General features: G+C 31.8%; 1 pseudogene; it reads left to right on the top strand.

Annotated features, from left to right (window-relative positions):
- The window catches only part of LOC106469595, a 100,506-nt pseudogene extending 93,008 nt beyond the window's left edge, over window positions 1–7,498 (top strand).
- The last annotated feature ends 2,885 nt before the right edge of the window (window positions 7,499–10,383 follow it).

The following is a 10,383-nucleotide window of genomic DNA, read 5'->3' as shown; positions in this document are numbered from 1 at the left end:
TTAAACCCTACTTAGTATTAGTAAGAGTAAGGAAAAGCATCATTGATAAGAATGGAGACTATTTCATTTAAATAAATGTTTTGATATATAAGTTGTTCTGCTTTTTCATCAAAAAAAAGTGGCATTAATTTCTTGAAAACCTAATATAATACTAAAATTTGAATTATAATCTATAATATGATACCAAACTTATTGACATACGTTCATAAAATAGTAGTTCAATAAAATCTTGATTGTGAGTCTACAAATGTGATGATATGGCCTTTGACCTGTGACCATAGGAAGACCCATGTTGGTAGGGTTAACTTGATGTTGGCATTAAGTAAGGAACTGACAATGAGAAGTGAAATTCAGAAAAGAGCAGGCTGTTAACCATTCATCACAATTACAGAATTCTGTGGACAGAATTATAGAACAGAAAAAGAGATGAATAGCAGACTTTTAGCCTGACAGAATACAACACTCTTCAAACATGCTATGTACAGCATTACAGAAAGTGTTGGTGAAAAAGATAGGAAGATAAGGTTGTTTGCTTTTAGGGAGTGATTACAGTATTCTGTTATCATGATTTATATACAATATGGAGAAGATAGTGTCAGAGGGAAGAGCAGATTTCTGGATCAAGTTTAGTATCTTGTAAGCTATGTTTATGGGACGATATTAAAATGTATTGTGACTGCTGGTATTGAGAACAGATTTTTGCATCTCATTAATATGATTTATAGGCAATGTTAAACAGAAAGAGAAGTATGGATGGGTCTGTGAATATAATGGGTTCAACCTCTTTTTCATAATAATGACATAGGAGGGAAAGGCAGAACAATTTTGCATCCTGTTAACTTGGAATACAGATAGTATTGGAGGAAGAGTACAGGAAAAGGAAGCTAGAGCCAGATATTGAACAATGAAGAAATAGTTTATAATTCCGTTAACAGAAGTTACACTGTATGAAAAATGTTATAGAGAAAGATAAAAGCGTGGAACATTTGGCTCTTTTCCTGTGAAAACTAGGTTAATTCTTTGAATAGTATGACAAAATAATTGATAGAGAAAGGTTGGTGAGGAAAGACTACAGCATGTTGTTAAAGCATTCTGTGTACATTGTTAAGGAAAATGAAGAGAGGAGGGTTAAAGCAAGCTGATAGGCAGACTTCTATCTTATAATGTAACATTTGAAAGAAAATGGCGGGTGAATCTGGGAAGAACATATTTCTCATTCATTAAGGCCAAGAATGAAGATGACTAGGTTACCGCTCAGTAAGGACAGCAAATATCATTCTGTGAATATAATATAATGTATAAAACACATTGAAAGAAGGGGAAGAAACAAAGAAATGTTGAAGATGAGACTGTTGACCATCAAAGACAAGAGTACAGGTTCCTTTTAGCAAGAACTGTGAATAACGAAATGGAAAAGAGGGTATAAACTTGTATATTGCTTGCCATTGAAGATAAGAGTGTAGCAAGATTGACCAAATTGCTTCTCTTGTAGTAATTTTTAATCCTGACATCTTTCTTTATAGACAGAACTTTATGTTACCTGCAGATGAACATACAGTTCCCTTCATCACAGCATTTTTCCATATTATCTCGGATTCTGCCTAGCATTGTGAAAACAACATCTAGGAATTAAAAAGAAAAACAATAAAACTAGACAAATGCAAGTTTTGTTCATATATTTTTTAATCTTTTTCATTTTTTCTGAAATATTTTTAAAGTTTGCTCAGTGTATCTTTAAAGATATATATAAAGATAGAATTTGGTGGATTTTATAAGAAAACATTTTTGCACATTAAATTTGCTTGCATCTTGTCTTCAAATAGTCACAACTATACATCTTTGTGTGAGTATTGAGTAATAATTTCTAAAAAGCTAGAAAATAATGTTTTGTTTTCAAAAGGTAACTGGATTTCAACAATTTAGTTACGATACTGCTAAATACTTTAATTTGTCTGAAATTAAACATGTTAAGTTCTTTGATTTCATCTTATGCTAAATAAGTGAGAGGTAAATTACAATTACCTGAACAGCAATGTTATAGCTGTGGGACTTATAAATCTGTTGTTGCCAGACAGCAATACTTTGTTAATGAAATGTCAAAAGTGTCTTTATCATGATAGTACTGTAGTTTTTGTAACATTACAATTTTTAACAAATGGTAGTAAAACAATGAAATATTGTGTAAAATATCTGTTTCATGTTTTTGGATGTTGTGTGTGTGTGTGGAATTGTATGAGGAGGATTATATTTTGGTTTCTTAGCTTAATTGGTTTGTTAAATGCTGATGTTTTGTTACATTTAGAAATCGTTGAGTTGGTTGCAGTACCTTATATAACATAAAAAAAAGTTTGTTCATGCCTTGAGTTATAATTATTTGGTATGTATAAGATTAACAAAGTGGAAAGCAAGGTAACAGAAAGCAGCAGACCTTTTTTAGTTCTCAATAAATGCTTGGATATAGTTCTTGGGTAGAATCAGGAACCCTTTTTTTTTCCCATTAGGGCACAAAAGCTCAGTATCTGGCAGCAAAGGCCTTGAAAAAACAATCTTGGAGGTTTCATACAAAGTATATGATGTGGTTTCAGAGGCATGAAGAGCCAAAAACAATCACTGATGAGTTTGAACAGGTAATTTTTTGTTTGTAAATCTTATCGTGTAGCATAGCATGAAGGAAGAATAATTTGTATTAACCCTTTTGCAACAAGCTCGGTATAAAATACTAAGTCCATATACAGATTTGCACTTGTTAACTATTTATACTATCAATTTTAATACAGAAAAGTTGGTAGACTTTTGGTAAATATTACAAGTCTTTTGTACACAAAATATCAGATTTGTTAGTGAAGTATAACCTCATAACCAAAAAAAAATCTAAATAAATCTAAATTACCCTCTTTTTCTTTCTAGAATAACTTCAGATTGTAACATGAAACTGCATTTGTTTATCCTAAGTAGCTTTAAACTCTCTTGCAATATGCATATATTTATGCTTAAATTTTATTGCTCTTTGAACTGTGTCTAACTACTGTTTGCACCATTATAAGTTGTAAGTTACTCAGGGAACCTGTGGCTCGCATTATGTTATCAAATTACATAACTCACAAGGATGTGACTCGCGAAAATGTTTTATTATATTATTATTTATTTTACCTAATCTAATCTTAACTAACCTAAATAATAATAATAAACAATACATATGCAAAACAAGAAATAAAGTACCTGGACCTTTTCTTTTTTTGCTGTCGACTGTCGATGACACTTAACCCTACTTTTTTATACTAATGGTAGTAGTGCACTAAATAATTTTTATCTAATTAAATAATGCACCAAAGAACATAGAATAATAACATGCAAAAACTACCATAATTTTTCTAGCTTTCTAACTATGCGACAAGAGCCATTACAAATTCATCCACACTAGTCGATATCTTTCCCGTGGGAACGAAGCTTGTACTAAAAGAGAAATTGACAATTCTCTGTTAAGAAAACAATATAATATAATACAACATTGGATAGATAAAAACCTTGGCTTTCTATTAATTATAAATATATTAAATGTAAGAGAGAACTATTAACAAAGCCTGATTAAGAGGATGTGACAGGTGGGCATGGCAAGAGGGATCTGATTTTCTATTTGATGGCTCTGTAACCAGACAGGATTGTCTAAGTGTTATGACAATTTGACAGTAAGTTATTTGCATTAAATTTTGTACTTTTTGGAGGAGTAGTGAAAAAGTTACAGAAGAGGGGATGGCTGGAGGAAAAATGTCACATTTCTCACACTAGAGGAGATTCAGGATTTTTTTTTATATCACCTTATATTATTAAGAACTTAAAACTAAAATATGGATTATTAGCTAGAATTTTATGCTATACTAATTGGTATAACATAAACAAAATTTTTTTATGTAAGTCATTAAAACCTTGTGACATGCGCAGTAAAGGATGCCCAGAAAGAGTCATTGGATTTTACTTCAAAAATACCACTCGGGAATCTAGAATTTAGCTTGCTTATATATTTCAGTTTCCAAGATGCAAAAGAAAAAGCCAAAGCTGAATAAACATATGGACTTCCCATAAAAATGCATTATTTTCTGCATATTTTAACCATAAATGTATTTTCAGCCATCTACTTTGAATATGATGGTTGTCTTTAGTGGACTTACTGACGGTATCTGTAAATGTAGGTCCAACATTTAAAGATCTTTTGTTTGGCTTTCTTTTAGTTACTTTAGTCAAATAAAAAAAACTTCAAATGCTTTGTCCCAATTAATACTGATTCAAAGCCACTTGTGAATACACTGCTTGCTATTACAGAATGAAAAAACTATGTTTGGAGATTTTAAGTGTTACAATGAGGTTGTTTCTTGATAACCAGCTGATGACACTTGGTAAAACTAGGAAGAGAACATTTATTGTTTAACCATTATTGTTACTTGCAGTTATATAAAGTGATTGACCAATTTAAGTAAATATTCCCAAATTTTAAGTGTAGTTTGATCTGTGATTTAGTAAGATTGACAGTAGCTGAAAGTAATTGATTGCAGAATTGAGATTTTGTGGCATCTTGCATGTGGTGAGTTTTTATTTGAATTACCAGCTTGGCTCTGAATTGGCAAAAGTAAGTCAACACATGCGATTAATCGTTGATGACTACCACATTTATCAGTAATGGTAGTATAGCAGTAATTGACTGTATAGATAAAGATTTGTAGATCTGAATCCTGAAGGTGTAGGTGATTTAAGTACAGTGATCAAAACTGCAGCATGAAAACTTGAGATTTGATAATACTTATGTGGACATCCTTTCTTCCTTTGAAAGTAGTTAATGTGTTAGAATATCAAACTTCAAAATCTCAATTATTTTGGTGGCATTGAATGAACTTACTCACTAAAAACCACATCTTCATTTTGTACATCTTTTATGAAGATTAAGCAACTTGTCTTTAACCCAAAAAAAACGTTTAAGAAGGTAAATGTTACTGTTCTTGTGCAAATCCAACTTTAGGGTAGTGTTTTGAAACATTTTTGGCTTACATCTTGTTCTTTTGACTCAACTCCTTCTCTTCTATTTTGACAACAATGAAGGAACTTTCCCTCTTCAGCAAAATCCTGGTAGCATTTCTATATGTTACAATAAAGTTACTGAATATAACACTGAAGAAAGAGTAATATAAATAGGATCTTTTATAAATAGGATAAATTGTGTAAAGCTCAAACAGTAGAATATACCAGTTGTCACTTTGATAGAATGAAAGTCATAGATTGTGTTTGTTATCACATGCATCAAATACATTCTTTTGCTACAAATTAGAGAAAAAACTGTACTTCAGCATTACATTATGGATGAAGTTTGCATTTACTTTACATGTTATGTTATTAATAAAATTGTATTATTGTGTAAATTACTGTAGATCCAAGATATTTCTTTGTAAGCAAATGCGTTTATTAATATACTTTTTTTTTCTCACAAATCAATAAGTTGGACCATATGGTTCAAAGGTGGTTCTTGCAAGATTTTAGTTATTGTTTTTTTAATTACAGTCCATCAGTTTGTAGGTATAAGTACAGAAGTCCTGAACCATAAAGTGAAAAAAAAAGAAATTTGAAGGTCTCATCTTGTGCTTTAATTTTTAATATATGTATATAATAAAATACATAAATAACAACTTTGTTTTGATTTCACAACTGAGTAGTCTTTAATTTAGACTAGGAATGGTAGGTGTCACACACTGTTGAGTAGTAATGCCAAAGCAAAGCATCATCACTGTGTTATTATCTCATATGTACGAGATGAGACCTTCAACTTTTTTTCACTTTGTGGTTCAGGGCTTCTGTATATAAGAAATTAATTATTAAAGATACCTGAAACAAAAAAGTGTAAAATAATCTAATGTCATGAAGCATTGCTAAAACATATCAATAAGTTGTAAATTTATAAAAGTCAAATATAAAAACTAAATCTACAGACTTAGATCTATCATCATGACTTTATGGTATGTTGGTTGAAGTATTCACATCTCAACTAGTTTTGTTTTGTTGTTTTAATCCCATTACTATTGCTATTTAAAATCAGAAGGATCTAGATTGTTGTTTTGTGTTTTACCATTTCATAAATGAATTCTGCTTTCTTGTTTTTCTAGGGCACATATATTTACTTTGATTATGAGAAATGGGGCCAAAGGAAGAAGGAGGGCTTTACATTTGAATACAGGTTCTTAGAAGACCGAGATCTTAACTGAAGAATCCTATGAAGTAGATTAAGAACTGGCAAAGGACTTGTCCTGCAATGGTTTCCCAGGAAGTAAAGGCTACTCTGGTGATGGGTTCGGGGTCCAGGAAAAGCCCGACCATCTGTTTCAAGGCTGGGCTTCTATTGCCTTTTTTAGGTTTTTAACTTCCGGCAACTGTAACAGATTTGTGCCAGGCTTTTTCATCTACTCTGATGAACATGTAAGAAAGTGTTTACTAGACAGATGATCCCACTACTGTACTTGTTTTGTGATGACACTTTGCGTGTCTAGAATGTTGTTCGCTCAATCTGGTGTTGCAAGGCAAAGCGATGTTCGCTGGTATGTTCTGTCATGCAGTCCAGGGTTTCTGTTGCAGGGTCCCACTTTGTCTCAGGTGAGACTCAAGACAGATAGCGAAACACAACACATGCTATCATTAAATCTCTAGTGTAATAATTTACACTATATTTAAAGAGGAAACTGGCTGTGAAGCAAAATCAGTGATCCATTTTTAAAATGCCTTGTGTAAGTTAAAGTTTGTAATTAATTTGTAAAACTATGGCCCATCAGAGGAAACAAGTTTTGCCTTACATTCAGCTGGAGCTTTGCACGGTCAATACTGGGCAATTGTGTAAATAGAATTGGGGCTGGGGGGTTTTACACACTTGTAAAGTAAGTGAAAAAGCAAAACATTTAATAACCATTAGAAAATCTGTGGTCTTAAAAGGTCAGTCAGCCATAAAGATAAAAAATTGGGAGGGAGTATATTTAGATTTATATATGTGTGTGTGTTAAAAAGTTTAACTAGGTTCTACTTAAGTATAACTCCTGGAGATATTAAGTTAGATTAGCATGTTTAATTTTATGAAAAGTTAAGTCTTTGATTAATTTTATGATTTATCTTTGATGTCCAAAAAGCTTTAGAGTAATATAGTAACGTAATGAAACTGAATTGGTTTAGGTGACTGACCTCTTGCCACTAGAAGTCTCTTATATTTCTAAAAGTTTTTAGATAGCTGTTGTTGATTATTGTGGAAAATACTTTTTCTCTGTAGATTTAAGAACATAAGTTAGAATGATTCTGGAATACATTTTTGTTTATTTGTACTGTACACAACTTTGTACAGCAAGCCCAGAAGTAGATGTGGAGTGTAGCCTCTCCACAAATCTATGAACGTCAGTGTAAATAGCAAAGGGGTTACCCCCCACACAGACTGAAAGTCCTGCTGGGTAAAGGCAAAATAAAATTATCCTTTGTCTGTGCAGCTGTGCTTTGTTCTTTGTTCTGTTTTCACAAAAAATGTAAATAAAGAGAAGTTTTGACACAAGAACATAGAGTGATTAAAAAAGTACCTCATTATGTTAAATAATACATAAACTTATATTCTTCACCTTTTTTTAAAAATTATCTTAAACTTTTATTTTAACTTTTAATTACCAAATATAAATAGGTGTATTTGTTTATGGTTTAAATACCTAACTAGTTCAAAAACATTAAAAACAATGTTCCAAGCATGTGATGTTTAATAAAAAATCACCCATTGCATCATTGAGGCATCTATTTTTTATATCAAGAATAGAATACTTTGATATTAATGTGCTTGTTATTACATTTTCTGTTGAGTTCAGTGACTTGTGTATCAGTCTCCATCCTCACTCCCCTCTGGACCACAAAGATTAATAAGATATGAAAATCTAAGGATCTCTGATTAGAAGAATAGAACAAAAAAAAAGATGTGGAATGTCTTATAGAAAAATCAGTTAGTTTGTTAAGGAAACACATTAAATGCATATTTGGGAAATCCATGTGTGAGGAAGATGTTGCTCAGTAACTTATTTATAAGAATGTGAATAAAATAATCAAAACTAGGCACTCTAGTAATTGTTGGGAAATTACTATTTTATGCCTATAGCAGATTTTTTTTCTCTCTACATATGTTATCATTTCTAAGTGCAGGAGTAACAGCTAGTTTATACTTATTTACAGTATATCTCAAAATAATAACTCCATATTAAAATAAGCCATACCATCAGATTCACTGTACTTCACAGATATGGAAAGTTAAATTGAATAAGGTTTCTTTCTCTATGTGTCAGATTTATTTCTGTCTAGTCAATTCATTTCCCATTTATGGAAGGGAGGCTCTAGAGGGTAGATATATTCATAGATAATTAAGAGTAAAAAGATGAGTAATCATCAACTTTCTTTGAACTGATACATCTTCTAGTACAGAGAATAATATAGAACAGCATTTCCCATAGTGTTACAAATGTCAGTAGTGTAAACATTTTTCAAACAGAAATTCTCCAAAATCTAATTGACAAATAAATTGCATTTGAAACTAACCTTCCATTATGAATTTTGTCTCAAGGATTTCTGTTTGTGGTTGATGGACTGAGGAGGAATACAATGATATGTGTTGAAAACATCTTGTGCACTGTTAGATAACTGCCTTATCTGACGATGAAATTCTCGTGATTCATAAAAAGCATTTGTTCTTTAGGTGAAAATGGAGCAACAATAATTGGACATCTCTACAGAAAAAAATCTTAAATTAATGGATGGATTACAGTAGAACAAGCGCATCCAGAATACCATCCACAAGAACTGTTGGTTTGGAAGTCACTATTGCTGATATGAAGAAGAAAAGTAAACTGAGGCATTAGAAATTTTGTTACACCAGTGGAAAGATGATTGTGAAAGGAAGTGTGTGTGGACTTAATGCCAGATAGACTGAGGTTAAGTTTTCAAAGGAAGTCCTGTCTGTTACCATCAGGATTTGTATGGAAAAAGTTGTGGAGGACATTATTTAGCTAACATGGAGGATTTGTTGTCATGAGGAACTACACAGAAATTACACCATTAATTTGAGGAATAAAATTGACTCTAGCCTTGAGTTACCCTTAAGAAGAATTAGTAAACTAGTTAAAAAACAAAGAGAGATGGTGTAATGATACTTGTGATTATGGATTCCTGTTTGGTAATGTGGTGTAATTCTAACAATGTAGGGAATAGTTAATGTTTTTTCATTAGTATTTTGTGAATGGTGTCTTATGGCAGGTTTAACAGATACTAGGTAATTGTGATATTGGCTCTCATTTTGGATTGGACTATTTTAGGACTGATGAGGACCAGTTAGAGCTTGATAATGTATTGGAAACAAACAAATATAAATTAGTCATTTGGAGTAAGTGCCACAAGTTAGCAAAAACTTTCTAAAATGAGCTTCTAGAGATTGAAGCAGAAAAGCTGCTCTAAAGTAATCAGAACTTTGAATATTCCTTGAGCTACTCGTCCATGATTAAATATTTCATTTAAGCATTAGCAATCGATGTGTTCGAAGGAAAACGAAGTTTGATTATAAACAAGATTAAGACACTTATGATATACAACATTGTTTATTGACAAAAAGGGGACATGGATAAACGTTTTGGAATTCTTTCAGATTCCATCTTCAGTATCTAAAGCAGAATAAAATGAATTTACATCAGTCTTTATACATTTTCAAAGTACAGTTGCTAAATATAACGATAATTAAACAAATAAAACACTGAACAGTAATCATGGGGATTATACACTTTTTAATATGTTCGTATTACTGATTTTTCGTTTTTTTCTTTTCGTTGTGTTTTCTTGCTGTAGTTTCTCCCCGTGATTACTGTTTAGTTCAATGCATTGTCACTGTCACTACAAGTAGATGGTAATAGAACTGATGAACTTTAAACATGTATCTGCCTGAGGATTGGTTTTATACCAGTACTTATCTGTAAATATAGATGTTCCAGGGAATATACCTCAGAATAAGAAGTGGCATGACCAGTGATAACTAACGTTGATAAAGAATTGTATGTCTTTCTAAACATCTCGATTAGTGGTTCAGATATTTTTCTCTTAACTCAAACATGACACAGAAACAGGTATTTGGTGAATTACTTATGTAGTTTGCTGTTGTGTCTGTAGAACCAGATGACTATCTGGGTAGGACAACATTAACGCATTGCATAGACACAGGTGATGCATGTGCAATAAAACAACCACGTTCTTCCTCGAAGTGTTATGGAATTGCTACTTTGTGAGGTAGAGATGATATTGAAGGATGGTATTATATAAATTTCAAAGAATACCCAGTAGTCTCCAGTAATAGTTGTG

This window comes from Limulus polyphemus, unplaced genomic scaffold (assembly GCF_000517525.1).
Source record: "Limulus polyphemus unplaced genomic scaffold, Limulus_polyphemus-2.1.2 Scaffold3564, whole genome shotgun sequence".
Lineage (NCBI taxonomy): Eukaryota > Metazoa > Arthropoda > Merostomata > Xiphosura > Limulidae > Limulus > Limulus polyphemus.
Note: the sequence above shows the minus strand (reverse complement) of the source record. Positions and strands in the feature narration are given on the sequence as shown.